The sequence below is a fragment of the Podarcis pityusensis genome (genome assembly GCF_964106645.2).
Source record: "Podarcis pityusensis genome assembly, chromosome: 4".
NCBI classification, from domain to species: domain Eukaryota; kingdom Metazoa; phylum Chordata; class Lepidosauria; order Squamata; family Lacertidae; genus Podarcis; species Podarcis pityusensis.
In genome coordinates this window covers 78,755,613-78,769,625 of record NC_138027.1, presented here as the reverse complement: position 1 = coordinate 78,769,625, position 14,013 = coordinate 78,755,613, and the positions used below count along the sequence as shown (strand labels likewise).

Sequence of the window (14,013 nt, the reverse complement as noted above, 5' to 3'; positions counted from 1 at the left end):
TAGCCTTCAGGGTGATTTGCTAAATATCTGAGTCTCCTTTTTATATATATAAAAATGATGGAATCAGGTTTCTAGGGGTTCTTGGGGGAAAAGGTAGACGGCAGATGACCATCCTACCTGAAGGAGTGTCTCCACCTCCATCGTTCTGCCCGGACACTGAGGTCCAGCGCCGAGGGCCTTTTGGCGGTTCCCTCGCTGCGAGAAGCCAAGTTACAGGGAACCAGGCAGAGGGCCTTCTCAGTAGTGGCGCCCGCCCTGTGGAACTCCCTCCCACCAGATGTCAAATAGAAAAACAACTACCAGACTTTTAGAAGACATCTGAAGGCAGCCCAGTTTAGGGAAGCTTTTTATGTTTAATAGGTTATTGTATTTTAGTGTTCTGTTGGAAGCTGCCCAAAGTGGCTGGGGAAACCCAGCCAGATGGGCGGGGTATAAATAATAAATTATTATTATTATTATTATTATTATTATTATTATTATTATTACTACTACCTCTGTTAAAAACCTCCAATGGAGGGGAGTTGATTTCTACTTCTGAGGTTGTCTATTCCACTGTCAAATAGTTGTGGCCATCATCAGCAAGTTCTTCCTAAGGTTTCAATCTCCTTCCTTGTAATTATAATTCAAGCCAGGGACCCCATCAGGAAGCAGGTTCCTCTGGGAATGTATGTTTGTATAGTTAGCCCCACTGGGGTATGACAAGCCACAGGGATTGAAGAAGAGGTGTGGCCAATCTCAGGAGACCCATGGCATGCTGTGGTATGGGGCACCATTCTGCTGAGAGCACCCAAGTGCTTCAGGCGCATACTGTATTGGCTTGCCCAGTTGGTCCTGGGACAGCCAGCTTGAGAGAGAGACTTTGGATATGAATTATATACCTGAGCACAGAATCATAGAATTGTAGAGCTGGAAGAGGGCCATCTAGCTCAACTCCCTGCAATGCAGGAATCTTTTGTCCACCGTGGGGCTCGAACCCATAGAAGAAGAAGAAGAGTTTGGATTTGATATCCCGCTTTATCACTACCCTAAGGAGTCTCAAAGCGGCTAACAATCTCCTTTCCCTTCCTCCCCCACAACAAACACTCTGTGAGGTGAGTGAGGCTGAGAGACTTCAGAGAAGTGTGACTAGCCCAAGGTCACCCAGCAGCTGCATGTGGAGGAGTGGGGACGCGAACCCGGTTCCCCAGATTACGAGTCCACTGCTCTTAACCACTACACCATGCTGGCTCCCACACCCATGACCCTGAGATGAAGAGCCTCATGCTCTACCAACTGAGCTGTCCCAGGCACGGAAGCACAAATGAGCCCCACGTTTGCAATAAAGACTTTCCTCCCTGGAAGAGAGGGGAGTGGTTGTGGGCGGGAGCCCGAGCACCGCCCCTAGCAGGGGGCGGTTGCCCCCTGCCTCCACCTCACCTGGCTGGCGCCCATGCCCCCTCTGCAGGCATCCGACCAGGTGCCTCGGAGGGGGCGTGTTCAGCAGCCTTATGCTGCGGTGCCAGCCTCTCCCTGGCCTCATTCTTCGCCGTCGTCTCGTCGCGAGTCACCCACCCTCCACTCCCTTAGAGTTAGGGCTTAGGTCATTGGCCTTGCTATGGACCTTAGGTTGGTCGCCCTGGTTGTCCAGGGGGCCTGGTAGGAGTTTTTCCATTTGGCATTAGGCTTTTTGGTTTTTTCGCCTACCTCGTAGCAATCGTCACAACTTTTGTGGTATTGGTGGGTAGGTTAGGCATTGGAATAATGTGTTGTGGTGTGTCGAAGGGCTAGGTGTGGCCATCGCCTATGCCTTCAATTTTTGGGTATTCCGTTAAAGGAATCTGGCGGTCGTGTGTTCTGTCCGATGCCTGCTTGGCGGGAGGCCATGGCACGACCCTCGGTGACATCAGGGGGGAGCCTATAGTTGGATTAGCATCAACAGGCTCCACCTACTGGTGAATAAACCCACGTGTTTTAGAGATCCAATGCCTAAGCCAATACCTTTTCACTGCTGTAATCAATAAAGTTGTGGCCTTTCCATGCCCATTAACCTTATATCACGTGTCCTTGTGTATTCATTTCACATCACGGGGGTCGGGTCCTCGAACCACAATAATGATTTAATAATAGAAAGACATTCATTTTGACTACCACACACAGCAAAGTTGAATGTCAAAAAGAAAATAGGGCGGAAGGAAGAAGCAAAAAACTTCTCCCACTACATTTCCTGGCACAAAGTGGAAACAACATACCATACAAGATGTTAACATCAGTTAGAACACCCTTTCCTTAGGACACCAGCATCTCTAACGGAGGTGATTACCTGAGCAGAACAATAGCCTGATTGTCAAAATGCTCAATGCAGATGACGGGAAGAACGTTAGTATTTATGGATGTAATTAAATGTCACTTGCAGTGTGAGTGAGCTGATACCATGTAATGTTATATTTACTTGGCATCAAGGAATAGATTTATGGGAATGTTTTAAAAAACAGAAGGAAGTCAGCTGAGCACTAAGCTGTAATGTAGCTGCTGTACACAAATGCAGGAAACCTATTCAAGTTTATGGGGTCATGGGACTTACTTTACAGTGTTTGTCAGCATATAAAAGATGTACAGGCAGAAATCCAAGCAGGTGGCAGGGCTTCCAGTTGTTGTTGTTGTTGTTGTTGTGTGTGCTGAGGGTACAGCATATTGAGCACAGGATGTGTGTGCAAAAAATGCTGGACTCTCAGAGGGCTTCCAAGTGTTGGGTTTCACACCACCACCTCCACAAACACACCTGATCCTTAAGTGATGCTATGGCAGGTAGAAACTTACAAACCAGGTGTCAATTTCCTTTCTAGTCCTAATGTATCAGCAAGATTAGAATGAGATGAAGAGCAAGCATTCCTCCTTAAGAACTACCGCCCAATATCATTACTTAATGTGGATTATAAAATTTTTGCAGACATTCTGGCAAAAAGATTGAAAAGAGTGTTGATGGAGAAGATTCATAAGGACCAAGCAGGCTTTCTCCCAAAAAGGCATTTATCAGATAATGTGAGGAACATAATAGACATTCTGGAATTATTAGAGGTGAATATAAACACTAAAGCAGTTCTGATCTTTGTGGACGCGGAGAAAGCCTTTGACAATATTTCTTGGAGTTTTATGAAAAAGAATCTTCATGGGATGGGGGTAGGCCAAGGATTTGAGAATGGTATGGGTGCCATATACGCTGAACAAAAGGCTAAGTTGATTGTAAATAATGTGATAACTGAAGAATTTAAAATAGAAAAAGGGACACGACAGGGGTGCCCAATTTCCCCTTTACTTTTTATTTCTGTTCTGGAGGTGTTGCTTAATATGATTAGAGATGACCAGCAGGTTAAAGGTGTACAGGTCGGAGCCAAACATTACAAGTTAAGGGCCTTTGCAGATGATTTAGTACTTACTTTACAAGAGCCAGACACTAGTACAAAAAGGGTGTTGGAGCTAATTCAAGAATTTGGTCAGGTGGCCGGATTTAAATTGAATAAACAAAAGACTAAAGTTTTGGAAAAAAATTTGACAGTCATGGAAAGGGAGAAGTTCCAGAATGAAACAGGTTTGACAGTGGTAAAGAAGGTGAAATACCTAGGGGTCTATTTGACATCTAAGAATTCGAACTTGTATAAAGACAATTATGAAAAATGTTGGTCGGAAATTAAAAAAGATCTAGAAATATGGTCAAATTTGAGATTGTCAATGTTAGGCCGAATTGCAGCTATTAAGATGAATGTATTGCCTAGAATGTTATTTTTGTTCCAAACATTACAAATTCTGGACAAGATAGATTGTTTCAAGAGGTGGCAGAAGGATATCTCGAAATTTGTCTGGCAGGGCAAAAAGCCCAGAATAAAATTTAAAATACTGACGGATGCAAAAGAAAGAGGGGGGTTTGCCCTGCCGGACTTAAAACTGTATTATGAAGCAGCAGCATTTTGCTGGCTGAAAGAATGGATGCTCCTCGAGAATACAGATATCTTGGACTTAGAAGGTTTTAATAATACATTTGGTTGGCATGCATATCTATGGTATGATAAAATTAAGGTGCATAGGGCCTTTAAAAACCATATTGTCAGGAAAGCATTATATAACGTTTGGATAAGATATAAAGATTTGTTGGAAAGTAAAACCCCTAGATGGTTGTCACCTTTAGAGGCTACAGCGCTGAAAAAGCTTAATATGGAAGCTGAATGGCTAAAGTATTGGGAAATTTTGGAACAAGATGGAGATAAATTGAAGTTACAGAGCTATGAGAAATTGAAACCCAAGGTTCGAGATTGGCTCCATTATTATCAAATAATGGAGGTACATAAACAAGACAGGAAAATTGGATTCCAGGTGGAGAAATCAAAATTAGAAATTGAACTGTTAGAATCCAATACTAAGAATTTGTCAAAAATGTATAATCTGCTGCTGAAATGGAATACACAAGATGAAATAGTTAAATCAGCTATGATTAAGTGGGCACAGGACATTGGTCATAACATTATGTTTGCTGACTGGGAATGGTTGTGGAACACTGGTATAAAATTTACGGCATGTAATGCCTTAAAGGAAAATATTATGAAAATGATCTATAGGTGGTACATGACCCCAGTCAAGCTAGCAAAAATTTATCATTTGCCTGATAATAAGTGTTGGAAGTGTAAAGAAACGGAAGGTACTTTTTATCATCTTTGGTGGACGTGCCCGAAGATTAAGGCTTTCTGGGAAATGATATATAATGAAATGAAAAAGGTACTTAAATGTACTTTTCCTAAGAAACCGGAGGCCTTTCTCTTGGGCATTGTCGGCCAATTGGTGTCAAAGAAAGATAGAAATTTCTTTATGTATGCTACGACAGCAGCAAGAATACTCATCGCAAAGTATTGGAAGACAGAAGAATTACCCACCTTGGAAGAGTGGCAGATGAAGGTAATAGACTATATGACACTGGCTGAGATGACTGGCAGAATCCGTGAGCAGGGGAAAGAGACGGCGGAAGAAGAGTGGAAGAAATTTAAAATTTACCTTAAGAACTATTATAAAATTGAGGAATGTTAAAATGTCGAGGTTTGGAGAAAGAAAAGGAGATTACAGTGACATAAGATTAAGTTGAAGAAAAGAATAAGAAAAAATATATTTGATAAAATTAATTAGAATTTGCTGAAATAAATTTTGGAAATTGGGATGCAGGAAGGGGAGGTTTGGGGGAGTCCGAGAAGAGAGGGACATGAAAAAAAAGGTTATGAAATTTTACATGTTTGTATGTCTTTTTTTATTTGTTTGTATTGTTTAAAATTATTCTGTAAAACCAATAAAAATTCTTACAAAAAAAAAAAAAAAGAGCAAGCATTCCTCAGTGGCAGTGCTCCCATCCCCCCTACCCCAAGAACCACTTATGAAGGTTACTTCTCTGTTGTAAATGTTTCTTCTGTGGGATATTTCCTGTTTCATATTTTGGTTCCACACAACAGTCATCAGAGTAGTTGAAGACTGGAAACACCTCTGGAGAACAAATGCATTCCATGGAGACATTTGACTTATGTCAGCTGATATATATATGAGAGATCTTCAGGAACTTGTAGAAAAGTCCCACCCCATGCCAGCAGCACCCGTAGAGTTGCATCCATTGAAAGCACTGGGGATGGAGAGTACCAAAGCAATGAAAATAAAAAGCAATGCCTTAAAAAAGAATAATCTTTTAGTGATGCCATGATACCTTCCAACGTTTCTGGGGATGGGTGGGTCCTGTGGGAAATTGGATACAAGTTCCTTGTTGTGTTATTTGTGGATTCAGGTGCAATGGGGGGCATGCACAGACAACAATAACGACAAGGAGTCAGGTGTTAGATTATAATTAGGCCACAAAATTATTGATTCCAGGCTTGGCATAAGCATTGGGCCTATATCTACTGATCCAACTTGCTTGCTGGTTGATATGCTGTCAGTCAACAGATGGGGTTGACCGATGTTGGGGTCCCCCACATAGTAAACTGCTTCTGGTAGACTCCGAAATTCCTTTGGCTTGTGTGTGTCACTGAGTACATTCTTCAACTGACCCAAATGCTTTGTTGGTTCAGCTTGTTATTTCTACCTGGAATATATGCTGTCTCGTATGTAGCTCAGCTCCTGAAGGATTTTAGGAAACAGATGGTATCTTTCAGGCTATTGCCATCATGGGATGGCCACCTGTAGGCTTGCCGGAAAGGAAAGTTGCATTTTACAGACTTTATCTTTCTTATGTCGCTCCTTTTCATCTTGCTTTTTCAGTGGTTATTCAGGGGAGGCTTTTAGCCACAAGTGACACCCCCTTGATGGCATGTGCTGAGATGAGTGGAAGCCACAAGAACACTAGATAGGCATGACCACTGTGTGCAGGGTGTAGCTTGATAAGCTGCTCAGGCATACTGTCTCTTCTCTTGCCTTGAGGAAAGAGGTGTGGCATTATGCATGGAGAGACTGTTCTCCAAAGCGTTATCCTCTAGTAAACTCCATTGTGTACGGTGATACTATTATCGGTTCTAATTTGTGCTTAACCAACTTCAGCGGAGCAGTAAAACATTGCTTGAGGGTAAGGTGTGGTGTACAGAGAAGAGCACCGGTTGGGTCCCTGTGATGAGGTGTTCTGCTAGGAGCGGGAGAGGCATCCCATAAAGACTTCCATCTTCTGCCTTGCTTGGATCAGTGACTCATATCTAACCATCAGGATTCCCATGGCGTTTTGGCAAAAGAATTTCTGAGTCACTGTGCCACCATCCCCCTTTAGGATGGTTTGCTAAAAACCGAAGTTCTGTTTACCTCTCTGCATCCCCGTGGAAGCGGAAAGGTGACCCCTGGGTTTTCGTGCTTCAACAGGAATTCCATTGTTTTCTGCGATTGTTTACAGTAACTGAGGGATCCAGGACATAAAGTATAAAGGATGGCTTCCTTAAGATCTGCTGAGGTCCAACACATTTATTCTTTTTTGCAAGAAGGGAAGAAAACTGCTGTCTTTAGCATTTCTATGCAGAATCATGCTAATTGTTTTAAATGTCACCATTTGTTTCCTTTGATTTATAAACCAGTTTTAAGTGATTAGTGTGAACATACCCTGAATGAGAAGGCTGGCAAAATATCTATGTTCTAACTAAGCATCTTGTTGAGAACATAAGAAGAGTGGAGCAAGTATCTGTTCCATAGTCTGTCTTAGACCTGTGTCATTCATTAGGTTAACCAGAGGTGAGGAATCAGTATTGCATCAGAACTTGTGGGACTCTAACTCCCATCAACCCCATTTCGGATGGTTAAGGGGTGATAAGAGTTGTAGTCCAACAATATCTGGAGAGTCAAAGATTCCTTATCCAGGATGCAAACCAATTTATCACTCCACCCTCATTCATTACGGTGTGAAATTATTCAAGTACCAGTGCAATTCTTAAAGGATCATTTTCAGTAGCTGTTAACTTCACAGCCTTCCACCAAAGGGCCTGTTCAAAATGTAAGCACTAGTTTAAATCCTTGTCGTTTTTCCTGATCAGTGATGAAAGTTAATGTTTGCAACGTGGAATGCTCATAGCTTGAGGAACAATCTGTCATCGGAATAAAGTATAGCTGCTCTAGCTGATTGGTTTCTGTCCATAACTATTGGTTGGGTTTCTAATTATTTCTTGTTGGCAGTCATTTCAAATTATATCAACAAGGTCATGTCACTCTGAGGTACCTTTTCAAATGTTACTGAGGGGTGTTTCCTGAACACTAAAGTACAAAAATAATTTCACTTTATTTGTTCAAGGAAGGCCTTCAAACTGGTACCTTTGAGTTGTTATCCTCCAACCTCTTCCTTGGGAAGATGCACCACTGAATTCAGTTGTACTTACTTCTGAGTTTACATTTATAGGATTATACTGTTAGTAGAAAAATACAGAACTGACAAATGTCGGTGAACAAATATGCATATTTTCAAGTTCCACACCAAATCCAAGAGAGGGAGAAGGATATAGTGATATACTTGACAACATCGGACTTTTCCTCATAGGTAAAAAAGTGGCTGACAGAAATTTGGTAGGTCAACCTGCAGCCGCTTGTGGAGTTCATCTTGTGGAGTGCCAGGCGCCATTTCTCAATTAAATAATAAAATATCTAGCTGGCTCTCACTTCATGACAAACAGTTGATCAGGGTAGTCAACGTGGAGAAGAGAACAAGGCAATGTTAGATGAGCAGGAAGTCAGGTTAGATTATGAACTAATGTGCACTCTTTTATCCATTGATACAGGCAAACACTGCTTGACACTCTAAGCGCAAAAGGCTTTGCTGTTCACTTACATAGCTGATGTATCATATAATACATAAGAAGTCCTCCCCTGCTACACTTTTTGTATTCGTTTAACAACCAAGCAAAAAACTTAATATTCACTCGCCTACTTTATCCTGACATGTAATGGCCTGCCCAGTTTCTGTCAGATATGGTGCTGTTTCCTAATGATTCAAACTGAAGAAAATGTTCTCCGGGAGATGGATGGAAATCATAGCTTTGGCTTCTAAATATTTCTGGACCATGACATTAGATGTCAATATGCCCAGAGAATTTGGATCGGCATTCAAATTCTTTCAAGTACATTTTAAAAAAATGAGCAGAAAGGTTAGCGAACTCAAAGCTTGCGTGACTAAAAACATTTTCTGAACTTGAAAAAACAGAAATTCGGGTTTGGACCATTTTGCAGCACTGGATCCAGAGCATAATCATATCAATGGAGAGATTTCAACTTATTGCTGTAATCAATCATTGCATTAAGTTAGGAGTGCTGTGCCTGTCATTGTACAGATGTTGGACTCCATTCCCATCAGCCCCAGCCAGCATGACCAATGGTCAAGGATGCTGGGAGTTGTTGGCTGGGTTAAAGGATGGCTGATCAGTGTAATAGATGAGGGTCAAGTATAAGGGACTCATACTATGCAGCCCCAAGTCAAGGCATCAGATCAGCGCAGCATTGCTGTACTGCAATATCTACAACTGCCTGGTGTAGTGTCCTACAACGCTATTGCATTGGGTTGTGTGAAAGTGTATGAAGGAAGCAGAGTTTATTTGGTCAACAATCTAAAAGCATTCTGATGTAATTCCACACAACCAGAATACAGTAGTTGTGCAATGTTACAGTGGACATACAAAACAGAACTGTCTCATTTGTCAAATGTCAGATGGTTGTCCACAAAGTAAGTCACTCTAAAATCCCATTTAAATCAATGGGTTTTAGCACTGACCTTTTTCTGTGCTGTCTTGTGACCATTATACATAGATTCAAGAGCTTAGCATCATAGATATTTTACGTCCTTCATTTGCTTACTGTTGCCAGTTTTAAATATCAACATCTTTCCTAAACCTGTCCAGCCTATTTATTTTGTTTCCTGGAATTGCCATTCCATATTGTTGAAATGAAAAACCATGTAAGAGACTGTTTTAAAAATAATTGGGTTTAAATGAAAATGTATGTTTGCTGGGTTGAATCCAGACTGACACTGTTATGTTTAGTAACATGGGTCTGTTCCAAGCATGACTAAATCTGGGTCAAACCCCTTGAGAAGTCACTCAAATGACTTCAGAACATGATGTAGCATCCAGAGGTCCCCTCTAATCGGAGGAGTCCTTCTATCGGAAAAAGCCCCCTTCTGTCAGATTAACCTCTTTCCACCAGAGGAAGGAAGTCATTGGAAACCATCTAATCCAGAAGAGATGTATGTTCATTTGTGCTGTTTGTTTTCTGGATGCAAAATTAAGAAGTTGGGTTGAGAAGGGAGTTGATGTGTGAAGTTTCTTAGAGCTATCAAATCCCTGCTTTGTGTTCCATGCTTTGTGTTGTCTGCCTGAATTAAGCAGTGTCTGGCCGTTCCATCCTTACATATAGCTGCCAAAATCTGTCATTGTGTTCATGAGAAATCACTGGAAAGTGGCTTTTATATCTGGAGCGCAGTGGTGCAGTCCTCTAAACTGGTCCTGGTATGTAATTTCATAAGCAAATCTTCCCTCAGGATGTTCCTAGGGCTGCTATGTGGGGTATTGTGGAAAAGCAAATGTATACATTCCCATATATAAAATGAAATGAAATGAGATAGCATGATGGTTTAGATGGTTAAGCATCGCTCTCGGTCCTACAGCATCCGTAATTGTAGCCAGGCTTTCTAACAGAGTTGGCTGAATGGGTAATTTCTGCAGCCAAACCCGCTAGATTTCCTTGTAGAACATCTCTCTCTTCTTCCCTCTTTGCTTTTCTGTGACATTTATTTTCCTCTATCTATCCATCTTTACCCCCAAACCCCTTTTGGGCTCATGACGAGCTGCATTAAGGATTTGCTTTATCTTTTCCTTCCTCCGCTTCTCCCACCCCCCATGTTCCCCCCACACCTTTTCCTAACCTGAAAGCATTATCCATTCCTTGTGCATTTATCTTAGCTTATGTGGTCGCCATGAGATGAAGAACCTCAAGCAGTCAGTCTGCGGTTGATTTGAAAACAGGCGAGTCTCAACAATGAGCTTAAAGAAAGGTGTCAGGTATAAATCAATTCTTCAAACAACCAGGGTGCATTCCAAACTTCAGAGACACTTCTTTGTGCAAAGTGATTTCTCTCTCCCCCACCACCCGCTCTCCTTTTCTTTTCCCTCTGCCTGGAAGAGGATGAAAGTGGAGGAGTGGGGGCATTCATTTAGTCTAATAACGAGGGTGAAGCTCACAGGCATAATAATTTGGCAGCTGCTTTGCTTCCTGTAACAGTTAAACTTCTATATAGGCTTCTTCTTTTTCTTTTTTTTAAGCTGGGGGCTTCTCAAAAGCAAGTGTGTGTGCTTTTTGTTGTTGTTGTTGTTAAACTGCTGGTGGTTCACCTTATTCAGGAGCCTTGCAATTAATCTTGTTTGTATTTAAAAAGACAGGTTCCCTCTATAAGCTTTCCTGACCTATAATTAATAAAGATCAAAACTGTTACTAAGATGTTTAAGGAGGTAGGGGAGACATGGACAGTTCTGTAACAAGCACAGGAAGACTCTGTTCTTCATTCATATTTTTTTCCACTCTGTTTTTTTTTAAAGCGTTTCATATTCTTCTTTATATTGTTATCTTTGATTAAAGGGATGTGCAAATGATTATGATGGATAAACATTTGGAAGCGCCTAAAGCGCTAGTTCACACACTGCTTCTTTGTTGCAAGCTCTGATCTCTTATGTGGGGTCTTGGTGCCAGTTTCATGGCTATTATCATCCCTGCTCAATTACTCACTGCTGTCAATTTACAATGGAGACAGATCCATGTTTATTTGCAAATGCCTCAACACGCATTTGTACTACGGGTGCATATTACCGAGTACATATTAAACTCACAGGCAACTCCCGTTTTATATGCGACCTATATGTGCCCACAGGGCCAAATCAGGAAGTGACCCGGAAACGTCATAAAAGATGTCACTAAAAGGGTGGAACAGGGGCAGAGTGGGGCGTTTCAATTTCACATGGTTTCACGTAAGCGCGCAATGACCCAGAAAACAATCCCCGCGCAAACCGGGGGCTGCCTGTACTGAATTAGTGTTATCCTGCAATCTGAATATAGATTTTACATTTGAAAGATCACAACATATGGATATTTACCACCCATTAGCAGACTGCAAGCAGATCAAACCTATCCATTCTGAAGGAAATCAGCCCTGAGTGCTCACTGGAAGGACAGATCCTGAAGCTGCGGCTCCAATACTTTGGCCACCTCATGAGAAGAGAAGATTCCCTGGAAAAGACCCTGATCTTGGGAAAGATGGAGGGCACAAGGAGAAGGGGACGACAGAGGACGAGATGGTTGGACAGTGTTCTCAAAGCTACCAGCATGAGTTTGACCAAACTGCGGGAGGCAGTGGAAGACAGGAGTGCCTGGCGTGCTCTGGTCCATGGGGTCAAAAAGAGTCGGACACGACTAAACGACTAAACAACAACAAAGCAGACAGCCATAGCTCTTTCCACGCTTTATTTGTGTGTAGAGCACCCAGTTTAAAGTGGGGTATACTTCTTCCACTGCCCCCAACACCTTGTTGCCATACTAGCTCTGCTCCTTGATGGTCCAGCACTGAGTGTGATTGTGTCTGCAAGGCAAGCTCAACCCACAAACAGATGCTTGCTCAGAGATACCCCATGCAACTAGGAACCTGCCCTATTTTGTGTTCTGATCACGTACAGCCCCTAAATGTGAGCAGATACTAATGCATGGGGCTTCTTTTGCAGACAACCGCACTCAAATTGTGATAATCAGATTATGGCACTGATCTTCCACTCTGGCTTGAAACTGCGAGTGTCCTACACATGGTCAACACTTATATAAGACTCATCTTGCAATAGGAACCATCAAACTAGGATAAACTAGGGCCTGGGGCCTCTGCTTGGATTTTCAGAAATTGAAGGAAGTGGGCAGCTGCTATTCGTCTTTCCACAGAAGTGCATCAGTCTCATAGTTCCGGCTTTCATGTATTGTGGCTCCTCAGAGGGTCCTGACCCCCAGTCCGAAACACAAGGCTTTGAATCAGGGATGGGGAACTTGCGGCCTTCCTGATGTTCTTGGACTTCCAACTCCCAACAGGAATGATGCGAATTGTTGTCCAACTCCATTTGTCTGCCTGACATGCAGCAGCATATGGTGTTCCTCAAGTCCGAAAGATTGGTCAAGTTATTTTGGCACCAGAGGCAGAAAATCCCACAGTACCAACAATAATAATTTGCTACCCTTCACATCACCCTAAATCAGCCGCCTGAGGCTGCCTCTTCACTCTGCCTTACGGCAGGGCCGGCACTGGTCTTGAGGGCTACAGGTTCTCCATCCCTCTTTTTTAAAAAAAACAAGAGGCCTTCTCTAAAGAGAAACAGGCCTCTGCCTGCTTCATTGCTATGGAAATGAAACACCTATTTTACAACAGCAGTTTAAAAGGTTAGCATCTGTAAGGTGGTGCCGTAACAGATTGGCTTAAGTGGGAACTGAGATCACCCAACAACTTATAAGGCTGAAGCCATAAACAGGTTTATTTCAGGCAAATGTATGCATGGGTCAAAACTTCAAAAGGAAATGCAGAGCAGTTTCATGATTTTACATGTAAATAAATAAATAAGTCCCAAATTGCCTTTGCCACTGGGAATTTGGTAGAGCAGATTACCTTTTCCCTGCACTGCTTCAAGGAGTTTTTGAATTGGCATCATCAATGATATTTGATTATAAAGTCACAATTCAGGAACCTACAAACCCCAAACTGCCTCCCAGCTGCACAATCTTCTGCCGGTTGTGTCAGCCCTTGCCTCCATTTTTTATTTTGCGTCACCACAAGAGCATTGGTAACTTTAAAAGAAATCCAAAAGTGGATGTGAAATGAATGAATGAATGATCCATGGTGACTTTGATTGATGATGTGTGTCAGTTCAAAGAACGGCAGGAAGAGATTGATTTTTCTGTGAATCAGCGGAGCAAGATATAGGGCCAGCTGCTTCTCAAGCTCAGAACACATAAAAGGTTTTATAATGGGTTGGGTTCAGAGTATGTTATTCTTTTTCTGCTTCATAGGGGAGGGAGAAGGGGGGAAATGGTTCCCTTGATCCTTTAGACTTTGAACCTACAATATAATTCACAAAAAATAGCTTGCTCCAAAGGCATCCACAGACATCAATGAGACTACTCTGGTGTAACTGATTTATGGGTTAGAACCATATGGCCTGATCCTATGAAGTTGCTTCCGTTTTATCATTTCAGAGATTGGCTTCTCTTGCCACAGGTAAAGAACCATCCTATATAACTGCAAATGGGGCACAGGTCACATGCTGTGCTCCAATTGCTAAGCAACCCTCCCCTCCAACTGCCCCATGGTAAATAATAATTTTATATTTGAAAAAAGGGAGGGGTAGGAAATCTACAGTTTTGCTTTCACTCAGGCTAAAGGACACCCAGTGTTGTTCCGGTCTTTTAAAAACTACATTTATATTCTCTCTCCTTCCCTGGAGCTTAGACACCACCACCCAGCACTCTCAGTGACAAGGAACA

At 42.2% G+C, this 14,013-nt stretch overlaps 1 protein-coding gene and 1 long non-coding RNA gene across 4 annotated transcripts in view; one reads left to right on the top strand and one right to left on the bottom strand.

Moving 5' to 3' along the window:
- The window catches only part of EDAR (ectodysplasin A receptor), a 76,400-nt gene that overhangs the window by 21,157 nt on the left and 41,230 nt on the right, over nucleotides 1–14,013 (top strand). The gene's annotated exons all lie outside the window — the stretch shown is intronic.
- On the bottom strand, nucleotides 6,946–12,171 carry LOC308476450. The gene is made up of 2 exons (XR_013985909.1): nucleotides 7,899–12,171; nucleotides 6,946–7,846 (listed from the first exon to the last, which is right to left on the bottom strand). It is a non-coding gene; the product is annotated as an uncharacterized lncRNA (long non-coding RNA).